Raw genomic sequence first — 12,429 nt, forward strand, 5'->3', positions numbered from 1 at the left:
CGTTCCCAGCATGAGGCTCTTCTCCAGGGAGTCCTTCTTCCTTCTCATTAGGTAGCCAAAATATTTGAGTTTCCTCTTCAGGATCTGGCTTTCTAAAGAGCAGTCAGGGTTGATCTCCTCTAGGACTGACCGGTTGGATCGCCTTGCAGTCCAAGGGACTCGCAGGTGTCTTCTCCAGCACCAGCACCTAACCCTAACCCTAACGGTCCAACCTTCACAGCCATCCATTGCAACTGGGAAAATCATAGCATGTATCACTCATACAAAGTATCAACCCATCATAGTGAGATATTGTCTTAAGTAGCAAAGCATTCTTTATGAAGCAGTGCAGCTACTAACTAAAGGTAGTGTTAAAGTGGGAATAAACTAGCTGTGTTTTTTAATCTAATCTAATCCCTTCCTCATTTTCTCTGCCTTTCCTCCATCAAAAGACCATGCAACAAAGCGATAGCAAATAATGTTTCACAGCTGTCCCACCCATCCATTCAAGGTTTTGCACCAACATATAAGTAAAACATTTAAGAATTGAAAATATATCCCATTTTTTTAATTTGTTATTTTATGTTTTCTTAATCTGTTATGTGAAGGGCTTTTAAATCATTCCTGAAAAAAATATTCTTGTCCTAGATCCCACAACTGAGAACCCATATACCCGTGATGGCAAACCTATGGAACGTGTGCCATCACACCAGCTCAGCTCCAACGTGCATGCGTATGCACCTCCCACCAGCCAGCTGGTCTTGCAGTCTCTGCCACGCATGTGTGGGGGGCAAGGTGCATGTGGGTTACACATACGTGTGTGGGGCAAATGTGCAGAGAGCACTTGCATTCTATTTGGGGGGCTCACGCAGCACTCCCGCCCCCAGTCTTGGCTTCCAGGTTGGTGCAGGAAGCCTTCCAGGCCCAAAAAAGGGATCCGGGAGCACCATGCAACCCCCCCACGCCCCATTTGGGTCTAGAAAGCCTCCTGCATCAACCTGGAAGCAAATAATGGGCGAGGGGGAGTTATGGTTAGGGGTTGCACATGCATGTATGGGGGGGTCGCATGCACATGCGCAGGGGGTGAGGCACACGGGGAGGTAGTGTGTGCATGCACGGGGCAGAGTGTGCATGGTGTCACGCACACATTGCATTATGGGTGAAGGCACAGGTGCGCGCTGTTGCACATTGAACATTATGTCTTGGTACTCATTGTTTATTTAGTACTAGACGCACAAGCTAGAACTTGTTGGTGTCGGTTGCCTTGTGATTCACTGCATTATTTCTTAAGGGAAAAAATTGTTTGGTATTCATTGTTTATAGTAATCAGCATGTTTCCCACAACCAATTAACAATGGGTATTAAGGTACTACTTATCCAAATTTTATTTGGCAGCTTCTATACTCAGTTCTGTATTTCCTGAAGCTGCACTTTAAAAATAAATAAATATACTTCAAGTGGGTGGCCCCAACCTCAGGCAGTTCTGGGCCATGCATTCAAAGCACATTTATTTATCGTTTTCAGACATAAAATAGATTTTATTTATTAAATTACTATATCGTCTGTCCCCTACAAGGTGACTCTGAATTAACTGGGCAATGGACTGGCAAACAGCCACACTGAAAGGCTAAGATATAACAGACACATAAGGGCAGATAAATCCTACTTCCCTGAGGTGATTTCCGATTTAGCCTCCTTCATATATAAGCACTCGGAAAGTTCATAATTTTTTCTCCTCTTTTATGCTGGTATAAATCTTAGCACATTGTATTGTTTCCATACACTGATATTTGAATAACATGTGTAAAATTATTAAATAGATTAGAATGTTGAGGGCAAAAAGACATATATATTCCCTCAATGTTCATTACAATTTAGGATAGAAATATTACTAACCTATTTTTTTAAACTTAATCGGTAGTTGGGTGCAACATTGAAAAAGGACTGCTACAACTCACATCAAAATAGAGGTTTTACATTTAAACTGATTACTTATTAAAGTTTCGTTTGTCCTGTGACTTTGTGTGTACTCGTGTATGTGTACAAGGTTAATAATTTCAATTGGTCTTAGTTTTTATTTCTTCTTTTCTATTTTCTTTAAAGAATAATTTCATTTCTTTTTCCATCATTTGTCTTTTGTAACTTTTTGGCTCATTGTCCATCTCCATTTCTTCTTTTGTCCCCTCTATATAACTTTTATGGGGTTGGGATCTTCCCCAGTGTTTGTTGTTATGTCTACTTCTTGGATGTCTACTCTCATTCCAGATGTCATCCACACCATGTCTATTCTTGACCACAATTGATGTGTATTTGAATAGAATGTATATTGCTATTGCTATTTTAATTCTCTCCATACATCCTGTAGGTCTAATTCCTGTGCCATCTCAAAGAATGTGTTTGGTAGTGTTCTTCATTTTTTTAAATTTCTTTTACTGCTTCGGTAATCTTTTTTAACATCCATAATTGCGTTGTAAGTCTCCTAATAAGCATATATTTTCATAGTCCATGTCTATTATTTTTCCATGTAATCTTTTGTAAAATTCTTTCTGCTTATTATTTGTAGCATATATTGCGGTCAAAAGTATTTGTTTCTGGTTCATTGATATCTCCACCATTAATATTCTTCTTCATCCACATATATTTGTTTCGGTTTTAACGATTATCTGATGAAGAGTTTTTATTTCTTATAGAATACCTCTTAAGTTTTACAGTCCACTAATCCTCAGTTAAAAGTTCCAATCACTGTTTCTGCTTTTTTTGCAACCAGAATTTAACACAGCCAATGTTGTTGTTTTTTTAAAGAATTTGGAGAGTACATCTTACAATAAGGAATTTAAAGGTTTTTCCACTTCAAAATGCAAGAAATCACATGAAGCACTTTCTTAAAGAATGGTCAGAGATGGCTTTGGAGAGCCCAGAAAATAGGTTAAGTTGAGGAAAACATACTACTTGTTTTCAAGTAGGAGAAAATGAGAAGTTGTGGATACAAGGATAATGATACTTGACTTCTTCATAAGCCTGTTTTTTTCTCTTCCCAAGTACTGGGTTTCGGCTTCGTTGGTTGTTGTTGTTTGCTGCCATCTCATGGTCAGAGGGCTTCTGATATTGCAAGTGGAGTCTGGCCTCAGTGTGGGAGGTGGGAGCTCAGTGGCTAAGATGCTAAGCTTGTCAATCAGATAGGTTGGCAGTTCGGCGGTTCAAATCTCTAGCGCCGTGTAACGGAGTGAGCTCCCGTTACTTGTCCCAGCTTCTATCAACCTAGCAGTTTGAAAGCATGTAAAAATGCAAGTAGAAAAATAGGAACCACCTTTGGTAGGAAGGTAACAGTGTTCCTTCCGTGCGCCTTTGGCGTTTAGTTATGCCGGCACATGACCACGGAGACGTCTTTGCAGAGAACTTTTTATTTTTTTTTTCTTTAAAAAAAAACAAACACAAATATGTCATCATTTGTCAATCATTAAGACATTGAAATACATTTTTTTTTTTGTTGTGTGTACCCCTCCCTCCCTCCACCCCCCCATCCCCCCTCCTCCTTCCCCCCCCCCCGACTTCCCAGAACCCGTACACGGTATGGATTTTTAACTAACACAGTCTAAAATCTATTGAGAAAAAAAGAAATAAAGAAATTAATGACATTCTAGATTGAACTTAGCTTCTTCTTACTGAACTAACTTTTAACAGTTTAAATCATTTCTGATCTTAAGCATAGGCTAACTGGAATTTCTTAGTCCCGTATTTATTTTGTATATAGTCAATCCATTTTTTCCAGTCTCGTTTATATCTCTCATTTGAATGATCTTTGAGATATGCCGATATTTTAGCCATTTCAGCTAAGTTTGTTACTTTCAATGTCCATTCTTGGATTGTAGGCAAGTCTTCCTTCTTCCAATATTGCGCCACCAACAGTCTTGCTGCAGTTATCAGGTGCAGAATCAAATTGGTCTCTACCACTGTAAAATCAGTACATATACCTAGTAAAAATAACTGAGGAATAAACTTTATCCTTTTTTTAAAAACATTTTGCATGACCCACCATATTTTTATCCAAAATGCCTTAACCTTTTGGCAGGTCCACCATATATGATAATATGTAGCATCGAGAGAACCACACCTCCAACATTTAGGCTGTACATTCGGATACATAGAAGCCAACTTTTTAGGATCTAAATGCCATCTATAAAACATCTTGTAAAAATTTTCTCTCAGATTTTGAGCTTGTGTAAATTTCACATTTCTTACCCAAATTCTTTCCCATGTATCCAACATTATTGGTTCCTCAATATTTTGAGCCCATTTTATCATACAATCTTTAACTAATTCTGTTTCCGAATCCATCTGTATTAATACATTATATATCCTCTTTATATGCATTAAGCTTTGATCTCTTATTTGTTTAAACAGATTATCCTCAACTTGAATAAAGCCAATTTTTTGATCTATTTTCCACCTAGCCTGTAATTGCCCATACTGGAACCATGTTTGAACTACCTTCTCCTCTTTTAATACCTCTAAAGATTTTAATTGTAATACCCCCCTTTCCGAGGTAAGAAGCTGTCTGTAAGTAAATCTGTCCTGTTTTTGTGCTGTATTCATATTTTCAATTGCATGTCTAGGAATTGCCCACATGGGTATCTTGTCATTTAATTTATATTGGTATTTCTTCCAAACCCGCAATAAAGCATTTCTCAAAATATAACTTTTAAAGTTCTTATCCAATTTTTTGTTGAATAACAGGTAAGCATGCCAACCAAATACCAGATCGTGTCCCTCAATGTTCAATATTCTATCATTGGTTAAATGAATCCAATCACTAATTACAGATAATGCCACTGCATCATAATATAGTTTTAAATTAGGTAGTTTCAATCCTCCTCTCTCGCGTACATCTTGCATTATTTTCATCTTTACCCTCGGCTTCTTTCCTGCCCACACAAATTTATTGATACCCTTCTGCCATTCTAAAAGGTTCGCATCTTTTTTAAGTATAGGTAACATTTGGAAAAGAAATAAAAATTTTGGTAAAATGTTCATTTTCACTGCCGCTATCCTGCCCAGCAAAGATAAGTGCAATTTCTCCCATTTTTTCATCTCTGTCTGTATGCTATGCCAAAGTGGTTCATAATTATGCTTATATAATTTCCCATTTGAAGTTAAAATGTTAACTCCAAGATATTTGACTTTTTTAACTACCTCACATCCTAGCATCACTCCTAATTCTTCCTTTTGTTTAATATTCATATTTATAGCTAATATTTTGGTTTTTCCTAAGTTTATTTTAAAGCCAGACACTTGACCATATTGATTAATCGTATTCATTAAAACCATACTGGATTCCTGCGGTTGTTCCAATATTATGACCAAATCATCCGCAAAAGCGCGGACTCTATATTCTTGCTGCCTAATCTTGATCCCTTTTAAACCATCCAAGCCCCGTATTTTATTCAACAATACTTCCAAAGTTATAATAAACAATAATGGGGACAAAGGACAACCCTGTCTTGTACCTTTTCCAATTTGAAAAGAGTCTGTTAAACTTCCATTGACTATGATTTGTGCTGTTTGCTGTTGGTATATTGCTTTAATTGACTGTAAAAAATTATCTCCTATCTGCATTTTTTGCAATATCTTCAGCAGAAATTGCCAGTTAACTCGATCAAAGGCCTTCTCAGCATCCAAAAATATAAACGCAGCAGGGATCTGGTTGTTCTTTCCCAAATATTCTAATGCATTAATAATTAATCTGACATTACTTTTCATCTGTCTCCCTTGTATAAAACCTGTTTGGTCCGTATGTATCAATTGTTGAATGACCAACATTAACCTATTTGCTAATATTTTAGTAAAAATTTTATAATCTACATTCAGTAATGAAATGGGTCTATAATTTTTGGGTTGAGTAGTATCTTGATCTTCTTTGGGTATCAAAGATATAAACGCTGTCTTCCAAGATGGAGGGACTTTACCTTCCGTTTGAATCATATTAAATAATTCTCTAAGAGGTTCTACCATTTCTAACTGTAAGTTTTTGTAGTAAACCGCTGTCAAGCCATCTGTACCTGGTGCTTTCCCTGGCTTTAATTGCTTAATTACCTGCAGGATTTCCCCCGAGGTTATTGGTTGATTCAATTTTTGCCTGTGTTCTTCTCTAACTGAAGGTATTTTCTCCTTGTCTAAATATTTGTCTATGTCTAAACCATTAATTTTATCCCCTTTATACAGTTCTGTAAAAAATTCCCAGAAAGCCTTTTGAATCTCTTCCTGTTGGAACACCTCCTTCCCTCTGTAAATCAGTTTAGATATATTTCGAGTTTTCCTTTTTTTCCTAATCTGATAAGCTAACCATCTGCCAGGTTTGTTTGCATTACAAAAAGTATTGTGTTTTGCATATAATAAATTAGTAGCTACCTGGTCAGAGATCAACATGTCAAATTGAGATTTTAATATGTTAATAGCTTCCTTAACCTTTGTATCGTCTGGTTTCCTTGTTAACTCCAGCTCTTTTCTCTTAATTTCCTCTTCCAGTTCTGTTCATTTTAGCCCTTGCTTATTTCTATGTGTTTTATTTATATTCATCAAAACTCCTCTCATATACGCTTTGCTTGCATCCCATACAAATTCCATAGATGTACCCTTATTCATATTCAAAACAAAATATTCAGATAGTAATTTTTTACAGTCATTAATATAGTTTTCATATCTAAATAAATTTTCATTCAGTCTCCAAAACCTTCTTGCCTGCACTACCCTTCCCAACTCCATCCAAACTGGGTTATGGTCCGAAAGGACTCTAGCTGCAATCTTTGTTTTCTTGACCCTAGAAAGCAAATCATTAGTGGTTAGAATAAAATCAATCCTTGAAAGGGATTGATGCCTGTCCGAGAAGAAAGTGAAGTCATATTCCTCTGCATTTCTTTCTCGCCAGATATCTCTCAATTCAAAATCATCCATAATGTCAAAGAAAGATTTGGGTAACTTTGCTCGCATCTTGGTATTTAGGCGGGAAATCTTCTTATCTCTCTTAGTGTCTATCACTCCATTCCAGTCACCCAATAGTATACAGGAACTATAGTCCCACTGTACTAATTTAGCATGAAGATTTCTATAGAATCTATCTTGCTGTTGATTGGGAGCATAAATTCCCAAAAGTAATGTCTTTTTCCCTTCTAAGATTAAGTCTAAAGCAATATATCTTCCGAAGGGATCTGCTTCTATTAATTCAGCTTTCATATCTTTTCTTAAGTATACAACTATACCATTCTTCTTTTCCATAGCAGAAGCTGCAAAATGTTGACCAAGTTTTGAGTTGATCAAATATTTTTGATCAGTTGACTTGATATGAGTTTCTTGCAAACAAATTACATCGTTCTTAAACTGTTTAAGATAATGAAATATTTTCTTCCTCTTCTGTGGAGAGTTCAGTCCGTTGACATTCCATGTTAAAATCTTAGTTGTCATCTTTGATTGGTTGAAGCATTTTTAGAGCTTCCTGCATGGCCTGTTTAACCTTAGGTCTAGCTCCTCCCACTGCTTCCAGATTTGTTGTTGTAGTTCCTTGATCGATGGCCGATGATTGTTGATGCTGTTGCCTCTTAGCTTGTTTCTCCATACGTCTAGTAGTCATGCGGCTAGGTCTTGGTTCCATAGCACCTTGCACTTCTAGAGAAGAGAGATGCTCCATCTTGTCTGGTGGTTGTGTAGTTTGCTGTCTATCCTGTCCTTCTTGTGGTCTTTCTCTAGGTCCAGATGGTGCAGGGTGTCCGGCCTTCAATATATTATAATAAAAATCTCGGGCTTTCCATACAGAGTTGAGGCGGTACCTTTGCTTATCAAATGTAAATATGATGCCAAATGGTGCATCCCATCTATACTGTATCTGACGATTTCTGAGTTCTTCAACCAAAAAAGCGTAGTCTCTTCTGGCTCTTAACATTTGAGGTGGTATCTCTTTCAAAACAGCCAGGTCTTGACCGCCAATTTGAAGCTTAGTGTTATAAGAGAGACGTCTTTGGACAGCACTGGCTCTTCAACTTTGAAACGGAGATGAGCACCGCCCCCTAGAGTCAGGAACGACTAGCACATATGTGCAAGGGGAACCTTTACCTTATGGTGAGAGGCCTTCTGATGTTGTAAGTGGAGTGTGGCCTCAACGATTGGGGAAAGAATTCCTTACAGCACCTGTTGCCTATATTTGCCTGCAATTCAGTCTGCCAAATACCAGATTTCTGCAGAATATAGTGTTGTGCCAATGTGCTTGCAACTCTTACATTAGGGCTTCCAAGATGAGAAGACTCAGTCCCTCTGGGGGCTTAAGCCCAAATCCTGTTAAACCTACAAGAGTCTTACTTGAGTCACTGAAACAGGAAGCAGGAGCTAAATGCACCATCATGGAAGTCTGTAGAGATTCTCAGTCCTCCAGGTCATGGTTATCTCAAACATGCTTTTTCAGGAGGCAACTGGATTTTCTTGGTTTTTTTCTGTGAAGAAGCTTCTTGGATGAGAAGTGAAACATCTTCAAAGAAAAAACAAGTAAGTCCAGTAGCTTCCTGAAAAAGCACCTTTGGGACAACCATGATCTGGAGAACTAAAAATCCCTAGACTTTTAGCTGTACAATTTGGGATGAATACCATTTGAATGTTGTAGTAGGAGGGATGGAGTTCCAGGGGAAAAATTACTACAGGAACCAGAAGTACCACTCAGGTGACCCTGAGGACACAGATAAACCTCCAGGTGGCCTCAACAACTCTAAAAAGGCTGCAAATGCCTCATAGCCTTGATGGGGGAACTGCAGTAATCACGATTCCATGTATTGTACTTTGAGGGACCCAGTCTTGATCCTAAGACTATTAGATGCAGATGCAAACAAAGACCATAATTGTTAGTTAAAAGTATGATGAGATATGCACCCATCCACACAAAACAAATTGAGCTGTTTTGATTCCCCCAGGAAAAGATGCATTATGATATCACAGGAAACGTACGTAGTGCTGTCGAAGAGTTCTAGAATGAACAGCTTGGAGCCTGTGAAAGAATGCTAAAGAGTTGTATCCAAGGCAACACTGGGAAAAGATCAAGTAATTTCTGAAGGGTTTTGTGTCCTAAAACTTGACTAAAAGTTATTTTTGAGATAGGTCCATCAACAGTGAATGGAAGTAGACTCAGCAAGCAGCCATCATCTTGTTTTAGCTTCAAATATATCATCATCTTAAGGCCAGGTATACTGAGTGACAAAGAGAAGATTTTCAACCAACCAACAAATCAACCAACCAACAAACCAATCAACCAACCAACCTTAAGGTTTCAGAAGAGCCAAATTGGCCTATTCTAATAGGGAGACCTGGGTTTTTTCAAAGGTGCCTTTAAATGCAACACTCCCCAAACCACCAAATGACTTCTTGGCAAGGATGTATCAACAGTTTTATGAGAGATGGGCTATGCTGTGATGCCGCAGTTATCTCTGTATCACAACACCAGGTCTTACGTGCCCACCAAGGTGGCATCTTGGCCAGAATAACCAAACCGGAAATCCAAGCTCTCCTTGGTAGGAACAGAAACGTACTCCTCACGCAGGGTTTGACTCTGGGCGGCCACAAATGCCTGGTCATACGAGACAATCTGTATACCGATGCCCAGCAGCATACAATGGACCTCCGAACCAAGGTCTACAACAAGGACAAGAAGGACAACTGCACCCATGCCATTGCTGTGGTCCTGGTCAATCCAATTTGCCTAATCCTCATCGGTATGCATGGGATTCAGGGTGGGACACTCAATCTGAAAGCCTTCCAGACAGCCAAGCACATCGAAGAGCATTTACGCCAATAAACACACAACAAGCTTCTACCATTATGGTCAGCTACAGGCTCCTCTTTTGCCAGTCCAGCTTGCGAAGGATGACATTTTTCTTTCCATCCCATTGACGAGCGGGCAGGAGAGGTCGATTCTGGTAACTTCTAGGAACCTCCAAGTCCAGTGGGACTGATGTTTCAGACCCGATGACCTTAAACTTCACCTTCGAATGAGCAGAAGAAACGTCCACCTACAGCTCCTGGAGGCAGTAGCAAATCCCTGGTAGGTCCTACTAATGACTGGTTCACGGTTGAGTCTTTCCAAGAATGTCTTGAATCTACTCACCTGTCATCCTCAGCAATCCTGTTTCCTAGATGCCACCCTGGATTTACTCAACAGATCTTCTAGTTCTACCCATATACAGTACACTAACACGTTTCACATCCATTCCTGACTGCTTCCATTTCTATTTCAGATGTAGGCTTTCTGAAAACATTTATAAAGAGATTCCCCCCAAATACAGTTATTTTCCAGCCTATAATCTCACTTTGCAATTTGTTTATTTCTATCTTGCTTTGTTTGAATCCCTAACAGAGTGAGCCCCCATTATTTGTCTCAGCTCCTGCCAACCTAGCAGTTTGAAAGCACGTAAAAATACAAGTAGAAAAATAGGAGCCACCTTTGGTGGGAAAGGAACAGTGTTCCGTGTGCATTCAGCATTTAGTCATGCTGGCCACATGACCACGGAGACGTCTTCAGACAGCGCTGGCTCTTAGGCTTTGAAAAGGAGATGAGCACCGCCCCCTAGAGCCAGGAACGACTAGCACATATGTGCAAGGGAAACCTTTACCTTGCTTTGTAATTTGTTTACTTCTACTCTGGATATCGGCTAAGGCTTATTGCTGATGGGCAATTTAAAATGCAATAAATAAATGGGACTTTGTTAAGGGGAAACGGCAATTCTACAACTCTGCTGGCAAGAAGGCTCTTTATTGGACCGTTTCTCCTTGGCTTATAATAAAGAGCAATTGCTGGACACTGACCCTTAAGGGCTCTTCACTCAAGGAAACTTGGACAAAGTTCTCACTGCCAAATATGAATGAAAATATCAGCAGAAGTGTAGAGGAACCAGGGGTAGGATTGAAAATTTTTAGCAACCGCTTCTCTGCCTAATTCCTGGCAGGGGAGGGTGGGCATGGTCGGGGATGTGTGTGACGTACTCGGCCTCCTCACGACAGGGGGGGTGCGTTGTTTTCATCTTCCCCAGACTCCGGAGGTGCTTTGTGAGCCTCCGGGAGGGCAAAAACAGGTTTCCATTGAAGCAGCCTTCCTCAGTCTCGTTTGCTCCAGCTTTGTTAGATTCCAATGCCTTTTCTGTTCCAGGAACCATGGTGACCTATTGTGTTAATATTGCCTTCTGTAATCAAAGGCGCCTTCCCTGGGCGCCAGAGGCCTGAAATGGGCCCATTTCCAGACTTCCAGTAGGCCCGTTTTTGCCCTCCCCAGGGTTTTGTTGACCATTCAGGATGGTGAAAACAGCCTCACTCGGACTCCAAAGACCCTCCAGAAACCGGAAACGGGCCCACTTCCAGACTTCCGGTAGGCCCGTTTTTCGCCCTCCCACATGGGCCCTGTACTTACCTGGCATGATTAACGGGCCGCATGGAGACTCCTGGGAGAGGCAGGGCCAGCTGGTCCTTGCAGATACAAAATTAGCATCCGGTTTACCTGAACTGGTGCGAACTGGTTGAAACCCACCCCTGATGAGGAGCCCTATAAAGGACATTGGTTTCTCTCTTAGCGATAATTGCTGAATTAATTGTGAAGTGTGGTTTCCATTGAAGCAGTCTTCCTCAGTCTCATTTGCTCCAGCTTTGTTAGATTTCAATGCCTTTTCTGTTCCAGGAACCATGGTGACCTATTGTGTTAATATTGCCTTCTGTAATCAAACTAAATGAAGCATCTGCTGATAAAAGAAAATTCTCATTTTGAAAGGCAGAGAAGAAAAACATCCATGTAAGAAGATTATTACTTTTAAATAAGCAGCTAGAAGGGACAGGCACCTTTTGAGTCTCAGAGTTCCTACTCCTTATCTGCAGTTTTTTCTTCTGGCTCCACTAGTTCTCTCTCCCCTCCTCCCCCAATTAGCACAAAGTATCTGCGGCTCCATTGTCCAAAAGCTGCTTTTGCTATGAGCGTCACATTCTCTGTCATTTTCAATCAATATTTGCACATGATTAACTTACTGTTTTATGTTATTCTCTTTACAAGGAATACTAGCTGATAACCCGGCATTGCCCGGGTATTTATCCTAATCCATACATTTGTCCTCAAAAATAATCCCGGACCAATGTAATTTCTAATGTTGGATTTTCCCCCTTACCAGAGCGAGTCCCCTTGTGGAATATGGTGAAGCCGTTACCATGGCAACTGCACTGCGCTGTACAGTAGAAGCCATTTTATGACAGTACAGTATAAGCCATTTTAAGACACAACAGGCTGTATCTTAACAGAATACACACACACCGAGGGATGTTAGGGGTGTCTTACACCCACAGTATTTGTTTCCAGAGAATAAGTCATCTGTGTACCAAGTTTGGTTGAAATTGCTTGAGGTGTTCCAGAGTTATGCTGCAACAAATACACACACACACACACACACA

The sequence above is a fragment of the Thamnophis elegans genome, chromosome 13, assembly GCF_009769535.1.
Source record: "Thamnophis elegans isolate rThaEle1 chromosome 13, rThaEle1.pri, whole genome shotgun sequence".
Taxonomy (NCBI): domain Eukaryota; kingdom Metazoa; phylum Chordata; class Lepidosauria; order Squamata; family Colubridae; genus Thamnophis; species Thamnophis elegans.